Source organism: Athene noctua, chromosome 2 (assembly GCF_965140245.1).
Source record: "Athene noctua chromosome 2, bAthNoc1.hap1.1, whole genome shotgun sequence".
In the NCBI taxonomy this organism is placed as follows: Eukaryota; Metazoa; Chordata; class Aves; order Strigiformes; family Strigidae; genus Athene; species Athene noctua.
In genome coordinates this window covers 72,849,836-72,872,614 of record NC_134038.1, presented here as the reverse complement: position 1 = coordinate 72,872,614, position 22,779 = coordinate 72,849,836, and positions in this window count along the sequence as shown.

Here is a 22,779-nt window from a genome sequence, read left to right as displayed (position 1 = left end):
ATATATTCTCTACAAATTTATATTACCAGTTTCATAGCCTGTGCCTCCACAGCACTTTATTCTTCATTGAACTGCTTAAGACATGGGTAGGTTTTAGAAATAATAAGGAACAGATGTAAAGCATTTAGCTACAAGCAGAAAATAAATTAATACATGAAAATTTGGTCAGAAATTATTTTCACCTCATTAGCTGATCACTCCAACAGCATGCTTATTTGCAAACATTTCCAGTTATGCAATTGAAACATAGTGAAAGCCACCCCCGGTTTGCATGAATAAAAGCATCTGAACTGACAGAAACATGCAACTCCCCTCTTAGTTAGGCTGACTATAGGTCTTTGGCTCTGTGTATTAAAGGTTAAGTTACCAAAATGGACTAAAAAATAAAGTTTTATATAGTCAGTGACCTCCTATGGCTAGATTCTCCAAACACGACTATTATCAACTGGTCGTATTTTATATAACATTCTTGGCTACAGAGACCTACTCTGTAGAATAGCCTTCTCCCCTGCCAGTTGTAATAAATAAATGAAAGAAGAATCAACTCCAAACCCCTTCCAAATTCACACAGTGTTACAGAAAGAGGCACTTCATTGTGATCTATTCGTTACAAAATACTTCACTACAAGCTGCACCTGCACAAAAGGAGCTAAAAAAGTATTGTTTTATTAAATGGCTGTCACAAGCCTTCTAGGACTTCTGAGTTTCATTGGACAGGTTTGGATTTATGGCCAAAGAGTGGTGAGAGTACAGGCTGTGGAAATCTCAAACAAGCCTCTTCCACAAACAATCACTGTCTTTGCCCATTTGTACTGACAGTAGCCTTATGAGTGGCCATGTGTGACTTGCTAATTCTTCAGTCCACAACATAGTCCTCCCAAACTTCTGAACCAGCATCCTAGCCAATGTCTGAAATTTAAAGTATCTTCTACTAAGATATCAAGTCTTGACTTAAAAACTTTATTTCCCATGACAATTTGTTCTGAAGCTTAGTTACACTCCCTGTCAAAAAATTCTTTAACCATACCACAGAACAATTTGAGCATCTGAAACAGAGTATCTTTTTTTCCTTTTTTCTTTTTTTCTTTTTTATAATGGTTTCAGACAGCAGGTCTCATGTGAGCACTGAATTGAAGAGTCTCTTTTGATATCTTCCCATTTTCATCAACCACTTTAAAAAACAGCAATGAAATTTTGCTGTATTAGGATCCCATCTGTGCCTGGGAGCCGTGAGGAATGAGTCTCTGCTTGTGCAAGGTGGCACCCATGTCTATGGCAGGCAGCAGCTTCTTCCTCAAAGAGCCCCCATCCTAAACAGGGAAGTCAGGCAAGAGACATGAAGATATTCATTTAGGAGTATTTCCTTCCCACAGATAAACATATTGTCTTTCTCTGTCCAGTGACCATAACGCCCATTACCCTTCTGGGGGGAAACACAGAAGGAGACCCCCATGCAGTCTGCTGCAATTCAGGGCTCAGGATGAAAGCAGGACTCTAGTTAACTTCTGCAAAATGCATAAAATTACCAAAACCACCTATATGAAACATGTAATTAACATTATAGTGTACCAAAAGAAAATAATCATGAAAAGATTCGCATCCCTGACAAATATGACAGCTTATATCTTATGTTTAGATCATCAGATAACCACCAGGAACCTAGCATACAAGAAATACCTTTTCTGTACCCAAATACAACACTGTACTCGAGCAAGATCTGTACATTCTAAAAAGCCTATTTCTAAGTTTAAAATAAATTGATGATTTCAATTAATAACTCAGTTAAAAATTAGTGTTTGTGCATGCACATAAACACACACATTCAGAACCAAATGTCTCCTAAATGACCTCAGAATGTCAAATGTCAGAAAAACTGTTTCTTGTAGAGTAAGTGTAGGGCTCACAAGAAGAAACTTTAAAAAATAAACTCTATCTTTGTGTCAATAACAATTAAAAAGTGAAAGATAAAAGGACAAGAAAGTAACAAAATAGAATGATTTAAGAAAAGCCATCCACAAACCCATGTACCTCAACAGCTAATGAAAGATATGTTTGTTAAATGAAATCAAAGTAATTCTGTTGTGAGTAGCTTGAAAGGTTGGGTGCTACAAAGCACTAGCTGAATATTAACATCAAGGTTATGGTATTATATGGTATGGTATAAAGCTATAAAGTACATCGACATGAGTTGCCATCCCTCCTTCAGAGTTTCAGTAATCACAGAATAATTATATGAAGAACCATCACTGTCAATCCTCATTTCTTTAGCCACATGAAAGAAAAAGAGTATCAGCAGGAGAAGGGGAAACCACTGGTGGTGCAGGCATAAAATAGAGAAGAGAGGCTACAAGAGGTTTCTTTGTTACGGGGATGTTGGCAACAGATGTTCTTTCTTCAATAAAATATTTAACAACCAAAATAGAACTCTATGTTAACCACCTATTTTAGACAGAAAAAAAAATAAAAATAGAGGGTTTAATACTGAAGCCTCAAAAAGTAAAAATTCTCAGCTGTATATGTAAGTCAGCACTGCAGCTCACCTTCAAGACCATCAGAAGCAGGCAGCTGATGCAACCATCTGACCATAAACTCAATCCCCTGTGCCTTAATGACAAAGATAGACACTCCCGTGAAAATATCTTCCATTAAAAACCAAATTATTTATCAAAACCCACACTGTGCACTTGCTTCTCCTGAAGTGAATAGCATGCAAGGGAGGTAGAATCTCCCATGACAGCTCCAAGTTGCATCCTTTTAATGGACAAGTGCAAGGTACTCAAATTATTGTGGGAAAGGCTGCAGAAGACCTTATGTAAAAGCATATTTACAGTCTGTTTTTCAGAGACTTTTAAATGACAAATGGCAGGGCAATAGTTAATTCTTTCAAAGAGTGGGGAAAAAAAAAAAAAAAACCAACCAAAAACCCTGGGCTTGAAATATACCATCCTCTACCAGAACATTGTACTTCTGGCATATTACACAAACACTGAAACATGCCTGCCAGGTGCTTATTAGAGTTACTCATTTCAATGGAATTGTGTATAAGAATGAGCATTAAAGGTATCATTTATGTGATTAATCTCACAACACCTGTTGCTATGGCTCTTTATTAGAGACAGTAATGTAAAACTGCAAACAATAATGCTGGAAAAAAAAACATGATTAAAAACAAAGTAAAACAACTGAATCAAATGGTAAGCAGATGAGGAGAGCCTTCCAGTGCATCATGAAAATTTCTGTTGCCCAAGAACTGATGAACTGCCTAAGCAATCCAATTCTCCAAGTACAAAATCTTGAAAAGAAGACATCCTACTGTAAGTCACACAAGGGGACTGTTTCTGATCTCACATCAGCACAGGATCTAGAGTAACTCTCCTGAATGCCATGAAGCATTGCATGTGAAATTCTTCATTTTCTCAACATATTGGTGGGCTGTTCAAGGTTTTATGTTACTCTAATGGAATTCTTCAGCCTCACCCACAAGCTTGTGAGCTGTGTCTCAAATAACTTCCTTCAAACAAGAAACAAGTCCAGCATTCATCGATGAGCTACCTGCACTACCTTCTGCTTCCTCTGAACACTTCCCTGGGACCCAAGAAGTGCTTGCAAGCAAAATGTTAAGTTGATGCACAGGTCAGCATATCAGCTTTGCTTGTCTTTTCTGTTTTTAAACTCTTTGAAAGACAAATCTAACAGATCTACTACAGAAACTGCAAGTGAAACATTTGTCCATCAAAAGTAATTGGAAAGCCAGAATTTCAACCTTGACAAATCTGTTGTTTGATATATGTGTGTGAGTTGCCTTTTATAAATATTTTTAGACAGGGTCTGTATGTAATGCAGTCACACAAATTCATAGCATAACTCTGACTGAAGATTTGGGTAGGACTACATGTTAAATTCATATTTCAATTCTATCACCTTGTTTGATTCAACTGAATGACCTTGATGGCTTTCTGCAGATTTTATTTCTTGAGCTCCCAGGTCTTCAGAGCAGAATAAAAATCATAAGGGATTCCTCCCCCACCTCTGCTCATATATTACCACCAGTGTAAGTGCAGGATGCTTCTATTTTTCAGTTGCAGGAATAAGCTTACCTTATGCTTTAAACTATCAAGAGAGACGCAGGGTGCAGGCTGTGAAGCATGCTCAGTCCTGTCAAGCGCCCACAAAAGCATTCAGTCCTGTCAAGCATCATGCATTTGACCCTAGCGTGGATCTCTGCATCCTGCTGCTGCTGACTGAAGCAGGAAACACCCCTCATTATTCAAACAAAGAGCAAATCTTCAAGACAGACAATATTTGAAAATTAATTTGTGCATGTGAGCCACTCCATCTCATTTGACCAAAACAGCCTATAAAATACATTCATAAACCAGTTGCCAACTGCATGTATTTGTGAAACACTTTTTAATGTTTACTTATGTTGCTGGAGCAGCCATTGATTTTCCATGGAGTACAGTAATTACATTCTACCCAAAGTTTTACCATTATGCATCTTAATTATTTACAACCTAATGTGTTTAATGGTGCACTGTATTACTTACTTTGGGTAATATATCTCCAATGTTATGATACATCAAGCCAGGCAATAAAATTATTATGCAGAGAGAGACAGCTTAACACTTATCCTTCATTGCTGATGTCCCTACTTGTCTTCTAAGCCTGTGAGTAATTCCCCTCTTTAATGTAGTCAGCCACTTGGAGGGTTTTCTAGAAAACTTTGAGGACCTCAAACTTAACTGAATATGAAACAGAAAAGACATGTCATGCAATTTAGGATTAATGACTTTATTACTGGTATGCCAGTCCTTTGATGGACCATTTTGCATTAGCAAACACCTAAAAAAAAATGAAGTCTTTCAGCTAAAAAATAAAAATTATAGATTCCAGTAGCATGACGACTTAGCAATTTCTTTCCTTCTTTGGTAATTTAAATTTGTTTTTCTCTTTGGCAATCTAAATTTATAGGTGTTATTATAAAAATGAAAGAAGAAAAATATTTATTTCTAGTGAACGCATAAGATTTCTCTCTAAACACTGTGTTCCTACAATAACAAAGTGTCATTGTACAGAAAAGTACTACAGAATTTTAAAACTGTAAAGCAAAAGCATTTGGGCTGCAAAAGTACTTTGAAAAGTCAGACGGACAATGGTTTCTAGATGTGCAGTTTTAAAACCACTGAAATATCAAGGATGTAAAGTTAGACATTCTAATAGGATGCCACTAGTCATATTAATCCATGAAGTTCATGTTCTGAAATAAAGAAACAGCGAGCCAAGGCCACCGTATGCTTAAGAATTCTTCTTTCCTTTCCTCACCAAATCTGTACTGCTCTGCACTCAGTCTCATGCTACTCCAGTATTTCTCAGGTAACTAGCACTCCCCAAAATGAGAAGGGTATGCATGCATGGCGGTGGCGGCATGTCCAAAACACAAAGTGTGCACATGTACATGTGTGTGAATGAAGAAAGAATTTGTTGAAGCAAGCTGTCCAAAGGTGCCAGTCCTCACTGGAAGCTACATGGAAGGGGGACACAGGGAGGAGCTTGGAAGGAAACAGTGACAGTGCGTCCTGCCTACAGGGGCCTGAGGGAAGTGAGGTCATCATACATCAGGGAAGAAGACAAGGGGTGGCATTATTGGTAGCAGTTGTAAACAAAGGGAAAGAGAAGGAAATTCAGTATCTGAAATAAAATGTTTCCCTGATCATACTCACAAGGTTATGCAGTTTATATACTGCAACTTTGAGGATGTATTTACACAAATGTAATTTTTGTCCTAAAAATCAAAGGGAAGAAAACTCTGCAAGAGAGGGGGAAAAAATAAAATAAAATAAAATCATCAGCTCTCTGGAACCCCTGACTTGCTTTCTCGAGCATTTTAAGTCTAGCCATACCTAACCACTCTTCAAATCAGAACATGTAATTCTTGAAGGGTTTGGTTGTTTCTGGAGAAATGAAGGTATTAGATGATTGCAGCAGGGAACCAGCTCAGATATGAAATGTATAGAAAAAGGCTCATTCTGTAATAAGCATTACATTGAAGAGAAAAAAAAGTGAGATCTGAACAACAGATACATTGCTTGCTGTGTTTAAACCAACAAATAAATACCCCTACATTCACCAGAAAGTACCATTTGAAAATGTAAAGCAGTATAAAATATTGACAGAGGTTCTGGAGGTTTTCTACAGACTGGTAACATTAATTCTCTTCTCTCTCTGCCTTTTAAAGATAACTAGAAGCTGCAATGGTATGCAAACACAAATCATGTTGAAACACTATTCAGAGGATGGATGTAACTGGCAACCCAGAGTGACAGTATGGCTGTTTTGCAATCCAAAGTAAAAGCAGAATGGGGCACTTGTGTGAGCTACAGCAGTGCAGTATCTAATTCACATTAGTGAAGGTCATTTTTTTTCATTGACCTCAGTGGGCTCCAGGTTGGGCTTTGTGACAGAAAAATGATGGTGAAAGGGACAACGATTGTCTGCGTACATGTCTACACGTGAGTGCGGAAAGGAGTGTCACAACTGTGTGCAAACACACGACTCCTAAATCTCACGGCAGTTCCCAAGAGGCTCAGACAATCAGTGGCCCCACCTCCACCGTGTGTCTGCCTCCCCCTTTAGCCTTTTCTTTCCTCTGCCTCCCTGCTGCAAAGGGGAAGGAAACGAGGTCATGCCATTCCTCACCTTCTGCTACATTGCCACTATGGCCCAGCACCCAGTGCTGCTGGGGGGCAAGGGCAGAGGGGAGCACACAGCGGAGTCAGAGGAGCAGACGGTGGGAACATAGTTGCCTGCTAGAGGAATGAGAGTGCTGCCTTGGGTTTAGTGCTTGAATTTTGGCTATTCAGATTAAAAGATTTAAATGACTCCTGCCTTAAAGCGATCCTAGGATAGGGAATGAAGAAAAAAAAGTATGTTTTGCAGCATCAGGTGGAGGTACTGACTTTCCAAGAGAAGTAACAAATTCTGAGAGAAAAATTAGAAAGCTGTGAACAGAACAGACAAAATACAGGAGCTCCAAATCAAAGGGTGAACCACAAAGCTAGTAGACTGCAAGGACAAGAATTCAATTATATTTGCCTTTCATATAATTTCTAATTGCTACGGATCTGTGTCGAAGCAAAGCATGAAGTACTCTGATCTCAGATGTATAAATTCATGCTCTGATAAATAAAACACCTCTGAAGAGAAAAGAGGGGGAAGTTGCAAGAAAAGTTTAAAGGGAAATAATTATGCCTTATCGCAAGGCATGGTAGCAGTATGTTCAGTAGGAACTCTAGAAGCAGACAATGATTAAGTTTGGGGTTTTTTTGTGTTTGGTTTGTTTGTTTGTTTTTCCCCAAAGAGAGTTGCAGCATTAGGGATATAAAGGTATAACTGACACTGAGTGCAGGTGGAAACATCCTAAGGTACAAAAGGAAATTTTTCTGCATAGGGTGGAGATTGTTAGGGTACCTGTAAATCTGCCATATATTCAGTGTCCCAGATCAGACAGAGAAATTACTTTGCTGGGCACTCACTGATCTGATTCCTCCCCCCTTCCCCACTCTTCACACATAAAAATCTGTCTTCACGTAGTTGGCCAAGACCACAGCCTCCACAACACTGACATAAGACCAGCTACAAAGCATGGCTAAGAGCAGTATTTTACCACAGACTAACACCAGTACAAGTCTGCCAGATTCTGGCCATGCTCATTTAACTCCATGCTGTGTCTAACTTCCTAGCTACAAGGCTGAAACTCAGTGTCAACAGAGAAAGAGGAATCACATCTTTCTTTTTCATTAAGCATGTGTTTAAGTTACTTAGGAGAACACAAAACCCACCCTGAGTAGCAACATTGCTAAGCCACCACAATTAGCTTTTCTCTTTCCCTCACAGAACTGACAGCAGCTTCCAACAACGATTTCCTTAGGTGAGGAAACCTCATTCTCTGATCCCCTGGGGCTGACAAAATTCATCCAAATGTCTTAAATCTCTTTTGCCTATGAATGTCCCTTCTAGAAATGGGCTTGGATGATAGACTAGTTAGCAGTTAAGATCTGGCTTGTTAATGACAGTAAATACCTGTTGTCTGTAGGCATTTCTAGGTTTTAAACCAATTTTTCATAATATCAGTGATAGAAACCTTGCTCTCACTTGTTGAGGTCTTCATTCCTTCGCTCATCCACAAACATCTAGCCAGTATGACCCCTGGAATTTTCCTTGGTGTGCAAAAGTGATTACATTTGCTTTGTGCCTTTGTGGGGCAGACAGGAATTAAAAAGGTTTAAGCAAAGTTACAAGGGAAAATGTAATGGTATTTGGAATTTTTAAAACAATTTACCTTTCATGTGTTGTTCTGAGCTCAGCTCAGAGGCCACCCTTTCACAGTCAATCTCCCCCAGCCATCTCTCAATACACTGCAAACAAGATTAAGCTTTTGTTACTGTCTCAAAGTCAGTCAGGGTCATCTGTAGCAGACAAGGATTGAAGGTGGTTTTTTTAACTTGCTCCTTATCCTTTGGTGATAAAGTTCATTCTTTTTCAACTACATTCCAAACCAGGGGAAATATTTTTCTCACACTTCTTTGCAAACTTTGGAGGTTTCTTCACTTCCTTTGGAGCCAAATCACTTTGAAGCACATTCTCAGCCTTTTAACAGCAGCAATAGATCCAGCTCATTACAGTTATTTTAACACACAGCTATCCAACTCTCAGCTTCCAAGGGATTCATTCCTCTCCTTGCTACTATATTAATTCCACTGATACTGCAGTTCTTTTTTGTTGGTGGTGGTAGGTTTGGTTTTGGTTTTTGGGGTGTTTTTGTTTTTAAAGGGTTGTGGTTTGCCTTCTAGATATAGTACTCACCCACTGTGTATGGTACATTCCTTGAATTATAGAGACAGACTGATAGAGGAGATAATTGAAGTCTGCAAAGATAATGGTTTGCATTTCAAAGGGATGTTCAGCTGGAAAACATTTCTTCCCCTTTTCTGAACAAATGTTTCATGGATGACTTTTCATTGCACAAGCACTTCACCATCTGTCTGGTCTTGGGAAGTCACAGAAAATGCAGATCATTTATGTCTACCTATTAGCACAAGCTGAGACCCACTTCTCTGGTGTCTATCACACACAGACACACCTCGCTGTAACAGCTTTCATTCACTGCTCAGTATCATAGCTTCTTTGCAGTTCTGTCTACATTTGGCATCCGTGGTCCAGGGACAGCAAGATACTAGCACACCAAGCTGCAGAAGGAACATGTCTCCTAGCATAGCTAAAGCTCAGAGTGGTCCATCTAAAAGACTTGTTTCAAAACTGCAATCTATCTTGAAGTTTCCTCCCTCGTTGACTCTTCATGCACTGACATTAGCAAAGTCCTTCATCCCATGCCATGATCCTAAGTGTAGGGACTGTCATGTTGGCTTCAGGACAGAAAGATTTGGTGAAAGAAACTATATTCTTGTCCAGACTCTTTCATGAGTGAAATCAAACTTATGTGATTAAATGTCTGATAAGACATCTGGTACGTTCTCTGACCCTACTAGGAGTTGCACACTTTACACTCTTTGACTTACTCTGTTGGCTTCAGTTGACCATAAAGTGCATAAAGCTTTCAGTGTATGAAGTTAAAGATTTTTACTGGGATATTGCAACCTTAAGTTGGGGGCTCAGCTGCTAGATGTGAAGAGCATGAAAGAACCATAGAAGTGTGACAGCAGAAAAACATTCAGTCTGCAAGAAAAAAGGATGTCAAGGTTTAGATCTTGGAAAAGGGAGAATGTTTAGGTTTGTTTTTCTGCTCATACACTGAAATTTTCTTTCTTAAGAAGATTAAACCCTTAAAAATGAACTCTTGGATGGTTTATGAGAACATTTCTTCATTTGGAGAGAACAAAAACTAAACATAGCGACATACTGACTTGAAACATACCCCGTTCTCCTTTCAGGGTGCAGTCCCAATGCAAGGCAGTTAATGTAACTCAGACACGTACACTCAGAACATGCAAGGTGAAATCCACTTATATAAACAGAACAGTAACTACATTCATTAAAATCTACGTCTGCCCATGGGGCTCAGTGCCAACAGCAAAAGAAGTTTAACTGCATAATCATGCTTTATCCCACAGCAAACCACCTAGCCAAATTTGGCTCTTACCACCTCTTTCTTAGGGCTAACTTCTGTCTTCAAATCAATTTCAATAGGATTGTGGGGTATAGCTGAGCACAAATGCATGAACCCTGTTCTTCCAGTGTTTCAGACCGATTTCTAAACTCCTTCTAGCAAACAGATAGGCTATTAGGCTAGCTGAAGTCCTGAGTAGTGAAAGGCTACCTTCCACTTTCACGAAGTTGTGTCTTTCCATGTCTCCTGAGAGCTTCTTGTACCTTATGTATATACTATCTTTTTTTCCTCTTGATGCTTCTGTTTCCTCTTTCGTTTTCAGCCATAAATTTTTCAACATCACATCTCAAGTTGAAGTGAGTGAAGCAAAATATACAGATAATATATATATATGCATACACACACACACAAGCATTTCATGAACACAAATAGTATATTAAGTTGTACAGTATAAACCGTGTTTTAAATGTGTGTACTAAATGATACTTGTAATTCTCACTATGTCATGATCTTCACTCCACCTCCTGGAGATTTGTTCATTCTCTCTTCCTTTCTGAGCACATACATACATATGCATGTGCACACACACACACATGCATGTGTTTGTGTGCATGTGTAGATATAGAATTAAACAGCAGGGTATTTGCAGCATGTAGGAAAACTGAGGAGCACAAACTGTCCTGTTTGACTGCAGTCCTGCTTTGATGCAAAGCAAAGCCTGTGTGCATCCCTTGTACACTGCTGCCAGATAGGAGCTTTCAGAGACTAATCCTGAATCTTGGCAGTAAGATTTGTCAGGTTTTCTAATGAAGGAAGCTGCCTGGCAGAACTGGCTGAGTTACTGCACCACTGCTTTAGATGTCTGTTACTCCCTCCAAGGTCAGCTGTTCACTTTAAAAGAACGAAGAGAAAGACCCAAGCAAGTTCAGAGCCAGGCAAAAGTTTGAGCTCTCTCTCTTCCACTCATGCCAGTGGGGCAGTAGAACTATTGCACATAAGGAGTCATATAGAGCGAAAAGACAGAAGAACTGAGTGTGTGCAGGACATTCTGAAATGAAGAGCACAAGTAGTGAGAATTTTAGCTTATGGTTACCTTTAGCTTGCATTTTTCCCAGCTGCAGCAAGCAATCACATCTGGACTACAACGAGCAGAAGACATTTGCAAACCTCCTTCTGATGTAGCTGGAAGCAAGCTGATTCCCATTAAGAGAGGAAAACAGACATTTCACAGGTACAAAAAGATCCAAGAGCAAAATCCAGCAACTAGTTGGAAACTGAGAGATTCCTTTTCCACCTCAGCAGTTTGCTCAGAATTAATGCTGTAAGGGCAAACTGAGAGCATACCACGTGCCAGTATCAAACTAGGTACCTTCGCTATACATCTGTCAGCCACAGTACAGGAAAGTGATACAAACCCTGACTATACTTCAAAAGTCCACCTCTTCTCATTTTGGCACATATTACTATCACCAAGTCTTACATCATCCAGCACAAGGGGAGTCCATAACTATGATCCTACTTCACCTGGTTTCTGAAATAACTAAATTGACAGCCTTGAATATTGACAGAGAGAGTTGCCAAAAGAAATTTGATAAATTGCTCGGGTACAGCCATCTTTACTCATTACTCTCTGAAATTGCCCTGTCAGTCAGAGCAACACAAGTTTTGCGCATGGAGAATTTAGAAAAATCATACTGAGCTAGAACCAAGGGACATTCTCTGCTCGATTTAGAGTTGGTATTATTTGCAAAGCACTTCCTTCAAGGAACAAAACTGATGTCAGAGAAGGGGACAATGACAGCTTGTCAGATCTTTATATTCCCCCTAATCACTGCAGTAGAAAATATTTGGTCTTTTGGACACATTTCACTGCTAAAAAAAATGCTGCTAACCACAGACTAAACCAAAACAAATCTCCAAACAAACTAACCAAACAAAACCCTTGCACATCTATGATCTCTGATAGCTATACCAAACAATAGTATCACTAACCAATCATCCTGTCTCAGCATGTACTAATAGATATCACATCACAAAGATGTGAAACACTCTGAAATTAAATCCTTGCACCAAATTAAGTTTTGCTATACTACAACAGAAACAGGAACCTTCACAATTACACTGTTTGTTTTTAAAACGAGAAAGGGGGGAATAAAAGGAAAGGCAGAGACCAAAAAATTTGTATATGTCCTCTTCCTCACAGTTCCTTGAGCAACATGACTGCACTAAGCCACTGTCTCTGCTAGCTTTTTGTTCTATGTCCATCGTCAGCATAGCTGCTGAACGCAAGCACAGCCTGCTCATAGGAGAATACTACTGACACACTTCTGTACACAATGCATAGAGCACATGAAATGTCACGCAGTAGAATATGTAAGATCTTCATCTGAGCTGCAGAAAGTTAGCAGGGGTGGGCAGATTCAAGTTTGGGGAGGGAATGTTACTAGTTTTCTTTTTTAATCTCTGAAAGTTCCTGTTCAAATTCCCTGTGTCTGCTACAGACACCTGCAAGCACAGCGCACCAAGTGGGAACTGAGTCTCATTGCTGTGCCCACAGGCATGGCTGCAGACGACCTTCCCAAACGCACTTCTGTAAAAGCCAACCCATGATGCAGGAACCCAGCAGAGACAGAAAATTTACCTATGTGGCTCTCTGTTCTGTGCCTCATAGCATGCTGCAGACTTACCCTGACTGTGGCTCCAAACAATGCTAGACAGCACAGTTCAAGACATCAAGTAACTTGCTTAGGGTGGTTGGTCACTACTGAGACCAGAAGCAGAGTTTTAATGATGTGGTATAATAATGGGAAGGTTCCTAAAACATCTGAAAAAAAAAAAAAACAAAACCAAAAAACAGTCAAGGTTAAGCTTGTTTGTGCTTTGGATATACTAATATTCAGCACAGCCTGCATAAAGGCATTCAGCAATGGCATAATGCTTCACTTGACATTTTTTACAGATAGAGATAAACTTACAAAGCATGATATCTAGATAATTCTTCACTTGACTTTCTTTAGATAGGTCTAAGTGCTTAAAAATGTCAAAGGTGGCTAATTCTTAATGATGATTTTACAGAGAACTATCAAACACTGTCTGACATTTAAGATTCAGTTCTCTGAGAAATGAATCCTAAATGGGCACTTTAAAATATTTAAAGGCTTATTTTTTCCCTTGACATTGCCTCTTTGCACAAAGGCATAAGACAAATAGATACTGAAGAACAAGTAAGGCTTTGAAATGTTGCAAACCTCACCTTGCTACTACATTCCTGTAACATTCACAAAATGTCAAAAGGATCTTCTTGCCTCCCCATGTTATACTGTTGCCTTTGAAGACAATAAATGTTAGCGACATATTGAAGCAGTGTATGCTCAAGGATGCTGTTCAAAAGAGAAAAGGGTTTGTTATTTTTCATTTCTATAGTAGTAGAATAGCTACTTGCTGTGAAAGTCTATATGGCAGACATTTACTAAACATCAAGACACACTTTCCTTTTCAAAGGTCTAACTTCATAACAGTTTGGGATGCTCTAGCACCTATCCCATGCTCCCTATACAAACCAGCTTTCTACAAAGCTAATCAGAATGTACATTTTCATAATTAAAGATGTCATCCTTTAGGGTTGATATTCTTGTGACAAGGGTCCACCCTTTCCCTGTCCTGGGAAAAAGACTGTAATATGCAGTAGAGTCCTGAAGAGAAGTCTGAAAAAAGATCTGTGGAGTGGCTTTGTCATCAGAAATATACTGCAGATCACTGACAGAAATAATTGAGAGAGTCAGACATCCAGTACCTTACCTTCGTAGAAATACCTCAGGTCTCCATATTCCATTTTATTGACCAGATACATTCACTGAAATCTATTTTAGTTGGCTGGGACTGATCCATATTATGTTTAAAAAGTGTCAAGACACTTCACCTAAGATAATATCTTGAGTCAGCCTAAGCCTGTGAGGGATTATAGGCTCTTTACCTGCATTTGAGGTCAAGAGAATCTTAGTCAGTTGTGAAACAATGGTCTTGGGTGAGCAAATACAGATTTTGACATCACAATTTTTCTAGAAAAAACCTAAGTAAAGTATTTTGGGGAACTGTTACATTTTGATACCAAATGGCAAAGCTATCCCAAAGTAGAAAAACAACTCGTCCCATTTCTGGAAAAAAAAAAAAAAAAAAAAAAAAAATCGGGTCTGGATGTGTAAAGGAAACATCTACAACTGGCATGTTGTGGCAGACTCTGACAAACATATGCTCTGGAGGCAGCAGCCTGAAAGGTGATAAGTTAGCAGAAGCAGGACCAGAGCGGAGTGGAAGGAAAAATACTGAATGCTCTCTGTCATCCTCCTTACCACAGCCTAGCTTCTCTGGTGTGGAGCATGGCTTTAAGATGCAATGCATTTTGAGATACTTATAACCCTAACAAAAAACATTCTGAGGGAGGATGCCCAGTGTTGTTTCTTCTCCTCTTAAAAGCTCCACAGTCTTAATGCCCAAAGACTCCTTGAGTATGGGCAGCTTCTCCATTCGTCTTTATACTACTAAACTGCACTTTAGACCAAGACAAAGCAAGCCTGAGATCTCTGAAGACAATACAGATTAGAACTGCATAATGAGGAAAGAGTCATTAGTTTCCATTTCAAGAAGCTGTGTGTATCTCTAACACCTTGTTAAGCAAAACAGGAGGGAAGAAGTGACCTTTAAGCTGAGTTTGCTAATATTTAAACAAGAATAAGTTTGTTCTTACAAGAATAATTGGTTCTTGCTCTCAGCTTAATTGATTAACACACATTAAGTTAGTATCTCTCCAGCTGTGTGGGCGAGGTCTGGGCTTTTTACTGCAAAGGTTTCACATGACAGTAGACAAAAGAAAACCCAGCTCATTTCTCTCTTCTCCAAGAATATAAAGTCTCTCATTTAACAAACCAGCTTGTGCAGGTCACCAATGACAGCAAACATTTATGAAAGCACCAGCGCACTTGGCTGTGCCAAGGACTAATGAAAACCAAATGAGAGTCCTGCATGAAGTGTGCTGGGCAGCGTGGGCTCATGACATGATTCAGCAATGACACTAAGGAGAATGAAGCATATCCGTTAAGTGACATGGTTAGCTATGGGGACAAAGACAGCCTGAAAATACCTGTGTCTCCATGAGGAATTTGAGAAGATCTTGAGCAGACTGTAATGCTTCTGTCTGCTGACTTCTCTACCTCCCCACAACATACCTGCACAGTGTGAGAATTCTCAACGGATTGGATCTAGATAGTGAATGTAAAATAACTATAATGTTTTGGGTGATGACAACCTTCCCACAAGGGAAAAAAAAACCCAAAGTATTTTTTCAAAAAAATATGAATTCAGTCATAAGGAAAAGTCATAAAGAGAAATCCAGTGGATGATAGGAAGACCTGAAAGGGAAGCTGTCATTCCAAAATACTTTTGATTATGCTAACACCTCATTTTCCTTTGTTCAGGTAATGCCTGGGAGCTCCCGGGACTTTGTGGATCTGATAGAGTTTCAGTGCCTTCACTCTCCCAGACCAGTTTTGGGCTCTGGGAGTATTAAATCCAAAGTCAGAATCAAGACAGCCCCAAAGTCATGGCTCAAATCAGGCCTCAGACTACCTGCTGCACAGTTCAGAAATGCTTGGGTGGCCACAGAGCTCTCAGGTAATCTTTCACACAGAGAACTGATACTGGGAGCAACTTCTCCCAGTTGCAAACTGGCAACTGGCTTCTCAAGCAGCCACACAGCATTAGACAATTTCATATTAGCTGGTGTTTCCAAAAGAAAAGCTTTGAGACATGAATTTCTAAAAAGTAATCACTTTGGACTGACTCAGAGAAAAAAAAAAAAAGTTCTAGAATGTCAAAATTCCATTTCTTTGACATTGCAAGGTAGCCTTGAAAGTTGGGAGGAACAGGCTTGTTCATCAGGTCTCTACTTGATGGTTTCTAAAAAGAAAAAAGATATACTGAGAGGGACATTTCTCTTGATTTTATGGCTGATCTCTCTTTCTTGGACACAACCGGATATTTGCATATAAGTTTGTGACTATATTCTTTGTGCACTGCCAAGGCAAATTATCTACACTGTACGTAACTTTCACCTTTTGATGATGTCATCTCTAGAAAATAATTTTCCATTTCATTATTTCACCAGCAGATCCCATTAGGACATCAGATCAATTTTTTTTTATTATTTTTTTTTTCCCAAGAAGGTAATAAAAAGGCAAAATGATCAACACAAAAGACAACCAGTAATCTACTTCCAGAAAATCTCAGAGGATGTCAGTCATTGACCAAAAGCACAATGGATGCCTAAAAGTAATGATATTCTCAATCTTGTATGATCGTATAGAGCTGATAAAGGTAATCCTGGGACTGTATCACAACAGGGAGATTGTATAACAGACTTTAGTTGAATTCAATGCTAGAGGGATCTTATATACCAGGAAAGACTCATCTCAAAGAGCTTTTTAGAACTAAGTTTTCAAAAAGACATCTGTATATGCATAAATCTGAATTTTCAGGCAGGAACAACAGTATTTAAATCCATGACTGTCAGATGGAGCAAATGTTTGTGCAAGCAACCCATAAAACTAAATTTTATTGCTTCTGCCACCACAAGTAGGTGCACAGGATAAGGATTTGGTGCAAGACATGCAGGAAAGGGTTGTTTTACCCTGCATGCACACCCCAAACAAGGGTCTGTTCAGGGTATACACTAGCTTTGTTTCCTGCAAACAGTACAAGTAAAGCAGTTAAATATCTTATTCAGTAATGCAGAATTGTTCTCTTTCTCCCTCCTGATTTTTGGCTCTGACACCTCCTGACTCACATTTAACATGTCCACAACTAATCAAAAGTTCATTAAGACATCAAGGAGACAGGTACAGCCAGAAATTTCAAGGGAGCATGTTTTTGTCCATAAATTATTTAAAATCTACTCATTATTAAGAAGTAAGCACAAGGCTGTCAATGAATCTGTCTCTCTTAACACAGGATGATTATCCACTACATTTGGAAACAACTCAGTAACACTGCAGAGGAGACCCAAGGGGACTAAGACTGAAGCGTGACCTAATGCTTTTTAATTGCTGAGGCAACAAAGGCTAACAGGGTTCTTGGCTTTGCATTCATACCAGATAAAAACTTCATATTAAACCAGCCGCAGAAGGAGAAGAGAAAACAAAACCATTGGATAACTGTAGAGGAATTAGAAAAGTCACAGCTTTTTTTCTACTAAAAGTTGAGAAAACAAAAGATATTAAACTGTGAAAGAAAAGTTATTCTATTTTTCAATAAGCATCACAAGAAGTCTAAATAAGCTAGAACACCAGAAACAAGAGCTGTCATAAATCATTATTTCATATTCCTGTAAAATTCAAAAGCCTAACAGGTAAGTTTTCAAAAGCAGATATCAATCTGAACAGTATTCACAATGGGGTCTGTGACTCCAGACTCTCAAATTCCCTGTCCTGCATGCCTATGTGCATAAAATTGTGAGCAAAAGTGGTGTGTGGTGTGCACACACATGTGCAGGTACACACAATACCGTTTGTGTATCTGCTTTCAGACCAGGGTCATCTGTAAACATAGGCAAAGTAAGCAGTTACCAAGAAAAAGTGTCTGCTGAAGGTGAGACAAAAGCAAAAGAAGCAAAGTAAGTCTGACTGCCTATTGTTGGCTTTGGAAAGCTGAATACAGCTGGTACTACTGACAAGGAACCAACTTGTGTAATTTTCTTTAAATCAAGTATTATATAAAAATAATAATAATAAATAAAAAATTTTAAAACATTGACTAGACAGTCCACTGGTGAGTCTTAGGCCTACACCAATTTAATGAATTCCTTCATAAGGAACCAACTTCCTTTCTCTCTTGTTTCTCCAGAATCACCTGTTAACAAGATCAGAATCACTTACACCAGAAAACTTGTCAAATAAAAGATATTGCCTAGCAATACATGTGATCACATCCCTATTATGAAATATCGCTTCAGAGGTAATCTGACTCAGAATAAACTCAGTTTAGCTCCTGAGGATAACAACTTCCATGTGTCTCTGGGGAAGAGACATTAGGATCCACATGACTGTCTGCTCTTTGGTCCCTCATTTCAAAGAAGGGTAGTGCTGAGGTCTGCAGGCTGACACTCGGCAGCATTGACAATAAGCTAAGGATGAGAAGTCACTTCCAACTCTAACCTCTGATTTTCTGTCACTCCTGTGCAGCAGAAACAGCCTCCTGTGAAACAAGGAACTTGAAAAAGTGGTGACTGAAGATGATTTAAACTCATTTTTGATCAAATAAACGTAAGCTGGCTTACTCAGAGATTCTGAACACCCCTACTTACATTTTTCCTCAAAACCTTACAGTTTATTCTCTTACTGACTGCCGCAGCTTCTTTACTCAAAAAAGGAGTATGTGTGTATCCCAGCAAGTTCTAGACTCCTCCTTAATAGACAGTATAACTGGCAAGGAAAGAAGAGGGAAGGGAGGAGCAAACTTTCATGTATTTTGCTGTCATAGGCAAAGGGCTCCCCATATACTGACTGAGCCACTGGAGTAACGACAATTCCTTTCTGATAAAAAATTTCAAAGCCATGGGGCAAAACAAAGACAAATGAGTGTGCCTGATCAGTGCCAAAGCACTGCAGCTGGGCCGGTTTGAATTGAGCAGGGAACTTGTGCCAGAGGCAACCAGCCCAGGTGACCTCAGGGAGCCACTGAAGCTCCCAGCTTCAGTCACATTGTAGGACTGCCCGCTCTATAACACTAGTACAAAATAGACACAATATGTCCCATGAAGTTCTCTCAAAGAAAAGGCTAGTGTTACTGCTTCAATGCAGCTTTCTATAAATGTCTGCTTATTCTCTACCTTGTACTAATCTAAGCCTGATGTAAATACACTAATGTCTGTGCAGGTACCTCTAATGAACCCTCAAAAAAGAAAGTTCAGAATCAGACCAAAATTATTTCTTGTAACCTACAGGGACCCTGTAACACACTTCTTTAAAAAAAAGGGTACACACTTCTCAGTTATGATGGGACACGATGAATTAAGTGCACTAAGTCATCTCAGTTTGTCCAACATTCAGCCAACCCTCAAATGAAACAACAGTAAACCTATCCAGAAGCATAACATGAACACCAATTAGCTTTTTCTCTCATTGCTTATTTTAAACTACACAAAAAAACCCTCTGAAAGAATAATCTTCCCCATCCACAAGGTGTGAATCCATAGTTGCACATACCAAAATGACTAGGAATTTACGTCTTCACTATATCCCCACAGTCAACAGCACTTTAGAATTTAAACATTTTTGGCTGAACTTTGTGAAGGGTAATTTGCAATGAAAAAAGTGACCTGCATTTTGCACAGCTGTATTAAAAAATCTTCATCTTTATCATCCTAATGTTTTCCAAGTTCACGGGGCCAGAAGTGCTTCAGAGGAGAGAAATGAACCCCGTGGGTTCCCCCAGGGCAGCCATTCTAGCTAACAGAGGGAAGGCAGGAGCACTTAGCCAAAGTCAGGCTCCAGAGGGAAGCCAGGAAAGCTCCTCAGGTCCAGAGCAGTGAGAGATCTGAAGAGCATGAAAATGGTGAGTCCAGGGTTGTTGAGGAGAGGCAGAGAACAGAACAGGAGAGGAGGAAGAGCAATGTTTATATTCAGTGACTGATGCAAGGATGTGCAGAGAGACATGAGGACAATTTCCAAAGGTTCTCTTCTAATCTCTGTAGTGTTCCTTAAAAATGGACCTATCCCAGGTGATTCCAACTTCAGATTTAGTCAGTGAACACTTGAGAACACAATGCACACAGAAGTTTTGGATTAGTACCAGAAACATATGATGGCAGCATACTAATGCAAAAGGTTGCCATTAAAATCAGGATTTCAAGCAGAAAAACCTATATTACTAATTTTTTTCCCCTACTCTCTCTGGAATTAATTTTCAATTGCTCTCTAAGTCTCTGTGGCCATTTTTACCTGCAAAGTCACTTCAATTATCTGAAAAATTACAGATTCTAGAAAAATGAAAGGTATACTGACGGTCCGATTTTCTCCCTCTGTCTTCCTGTACAGTCATGACTGCTCCCTGTATTATTGCCATCAGTTTTTGTTCTGAATCTAGGTCTAGCACACGACAAAAGACAAATTTTCTACCACTTCTTCATCCAGGAGATCCCACTGCTAGCAACACCATGTACTTTGCGACTGCAACCCTGTGAATTGCACATAAATCATATGTTAGTACCTGCAGATCTTGAAGAACTGCAGGAGTGGGCCTTCACATTCTCTCCATTCCTCATCTAACAAAATGAATGCTGCCTTGCATGGAAAGATACCTGACTCAGGGTATTAGCCTCCTTCCCAGCTACATTTTGGATTTTGTGCAGTGCAGAGCATAATGAACTAAATCTAGAGTAGGCCCAGCAGGGCACATCATCTCAGCCAGCTGCCCTTTCTGCTCTGTGGAGACTCACCTGGAGCAGGTACAGGAAATATCCTCCTTATTCTATCAGTAGTTTAATTTCTGCTAACAGCACAAATCCATTTGCATGTCACAGTCATAAGCCACCTCAGAAATATTTGAAAGACTAGTCTAGGCTTTCACCAAACACTGAGTGTTTGAAAGCACTTCTTCCCCAAAAAGTCATCACAGTCCATTGTTAATTACTCTTAGCACTGCTCTGATTCATTGTGCCTAATTATTTTTCTGCAATTTCTACTTGAAATACAATTGGTCATATTTATAATGTATTTTCACTGTTTTCACATGGTTGTGTTTCTTCCACTTCTAACTGTGGTTGTTCCATTTGCATAACATTTCAAATGATAATTCAGCTCTCCTGAGGTTTTATTTTTCTAAGATTGGTCTTGAGCTAGAAGACCTAATAAGCATATAGGATTCTCATTTTTTCTAGCTATTGGTAATAAAACTATATATTTTTTCCACATACATAATTGCATAGCTCTAGGGAATAGCACAGGGTAACAATTACATGAAATTATTAAAAGTATCCTTTTAAATCTGTCTCAAGATCAGTCAACTGTAAATTTTTGTTTGTTTGTTTTTTGACTATTAACATTATCAAAATAATAATACCTGGAAATATAACCAACTTTAAGAGTTCTTTATGATGGAAACTTGTTACTTATGGAGAGACACTGTGTGTATAAATATGCCCATTTTTTTTCCATTATTAATGTGTGTGAAAGACAGTTCGGGGAATCTAGCTATGTACAATTCATGAATTTCAATTTTTTTATTAACCATCTCTACTCTTGAACCTTTTACTGTGTTCTGTCTGCTACTCCACATACTTTGGAGAAGGGGGAAGAGTGTTGGAAGATCTGTCTCAAAACAGGCTGATTATTAAAGTTTATCAGTACCTGAACCAATCCTACCTGGAGAGAACAAAAGAGTAGCAATGTGCTTGATAAAGCTGGTTTTCCCTAACTTTCCTGGAAGAAGCTAAAAGGAGGAAGGCTGAGGCAGCTTTTTTTATTGCTTTGTGCACAACTGCACAGTTCTTGCAGTGGGTCAGGTACAAACTGCATGGTTTGTGAACCTTCACAGAGCCTCTCTTTGTCTTCTCTTTCACAGTGTACTGAACTCAGGAGCTGGCATGTCCACCGAAGGAGCTGTGGGATACACTGCTATCTGCACTGGGCTGGGGAGGTAGCAAGGCAGCTGTATCGTGAATCCTGTTGCAAGAATAAGGAGTGAAGGGAGAACTGTGCCTAAGAAGCATGTCAGGAAGCCTGGGAAAAGAGAATGCTAGGATTTATGCAGGCTCGGAGCACTAAACATGCTCATCTGGTGTGCTGAGACACACCAGGACCCGCCAGCCCCCTGAACCCCTCTGAAAGTTCAGCTGGAACCTTCTCCTCTGGGAAATGACTGCACCGCAAAGCTATTCAGCAGAGCCTGGGATATAATACTGGTAAATCTATTTAATAGTAAAGTCAAAAAAGATCACCTCTAGCAGTTCAATTTCTGAACTTGTAATTGCCTCAAAATGCCATTAAACTACTCTGTTATAAAGGCAGCATTTTAAGAGGCAAAAGCAAAGGAGCAGAAAGCAGTTTGGAGATTTCGTCCTTTTAAAAATATATATCAAGTAATTTACAAGTGAGATCTAGGCACTTAAACCCAGGCATGAATCTCAGAAACAATGAGGGGGACACATGTCAACAAAAGCTGAACTTCAGCCCTGTAACTGCAGCAGGGCTTGCTCAGGACTATTTATCCAGGACTCATACCGAATCCACAGCACTGAAACACAAGGAACTTTAGAGTGGTACATCCCCGTGTTCACCCTGCAAGCACTATGACTCCCAACAGCTATGGCACAAAGAATTCACAGTTACGGTGCTGCCAGGCAGTAGAAGCACTTAATTCCACCATTTTCCCAACAAGCGTTTGGGCACTGTGGAGCATGGGTTGCAACTCATGCTGGGAAGCAGTAAATGTTTCTCAGTATCACATATACAGGCATCTGAAACACACCCAGGCAACCCATAACATGAAACACAGCCACCAGGGAAGCAATGATAACAAGGATCAAGTCAACTGGTTTCCTCATTCCCAGTAAGCAGATGCTTCAAATAATCAGCGCAAGGTGCCCAGAGCTTTGGTCCCAAAGGTCC